Source organism: Sinocyclocheilus anshuiensis, unplaced genomic scaffold (assembly GCF_001515605.1).
Source record: "Sinocyclocheilus anshuiensis isolate Anshui unplaced genomic scaffold, SAMN03320099.WGS_v1.1 scaffold689, whole genome shotgun sequence".
NCBI classification, from domain to species: Eukaryota; Metazoa; Chordata; class Actinopteri; order Cypriniformes; family Cyprinidae; genus Sinocyclocheilus; species Sinocyclocheilus anshuiensis.
This window is the reverse complement of record NW_015536490.1, coordinates 384,036-384,984: the sequence shown is the minus strand read 5'-3', so window position 1 is coordinate 384,984 and position 949 is coordinate 384,036.

The window sequence follows — 949 nt, the reverse complement described above, 5'->3', positions numbered from 1 at the left end:
TAAAGTTGGGCATTTTAACATGGGGAGTCTATGGGATTGACTCCCTTTTGCAGCCAGCCTCTAGCGGCCAGTTGACGAATTACAGTTTAAGTCACTTCCTTGTTGGCTTCAGGAGAGAGTTTGCTGCTTGGTCTGAGTGCAGTTATTGGACTATATTGTTATATTGACACTATATTGTAGACAGATTGGAGATCAATCCTAATAAACATGCAGCTTACAATTAAAACCATTATATTAAAATACATTTAAAACAGTGTATTTCAATAATTTCAGCAGCGTGCAGATCCTTGTTTATGTCAGACTGTAGCGACAGCAGCGCGGACAGTCGCTTAGCTCGCTCACATACAGCCTACTATATATCTATAATAATCGGGAAAACATATTTTTATTTCATAATATGTCGTTATTACGAGAAAAAATATGTCGTTTTAACGAGATAATAATAATATCGTTTTTACGACATATCTCGTTATTACGAGAAAAGATGTCGTTTTAACGAGAAAAGATGTCGTTAAAACGACATAACATCTCGTTATTACGACATAATTGAGTGGGGAAAAAAATATGAGTGTGGCAGCAATGCGTCACCGTAGTTTTCTGTGAATACATTTTAAAATGTAATTTATTCCTGAGTCAAAGCTGAATTTTCAGCATCATTACTCCCAGTCTTCAGAAATCATTCTAATATGCTGATTTGTTGCTCAAGAAACATTTATTATTATTATAAATGTTACAAATTTGAGTCTTTGCTGCTTAATATTTTTGCGGAAACCATGATACACTTTTGACGGATTGTATAAGGGAAAGCGTAGGCCTGTGTCTCAGGCGGTCTTTACACTTATAACCACAATTTTAGCTTCACTGGGTATGAATATTAATGTGTAGCTTCAAGATACGAGGTTAAGAAAGCTGAATGCATAATAACTATTTTAAAAAGCTGTTTTAAATA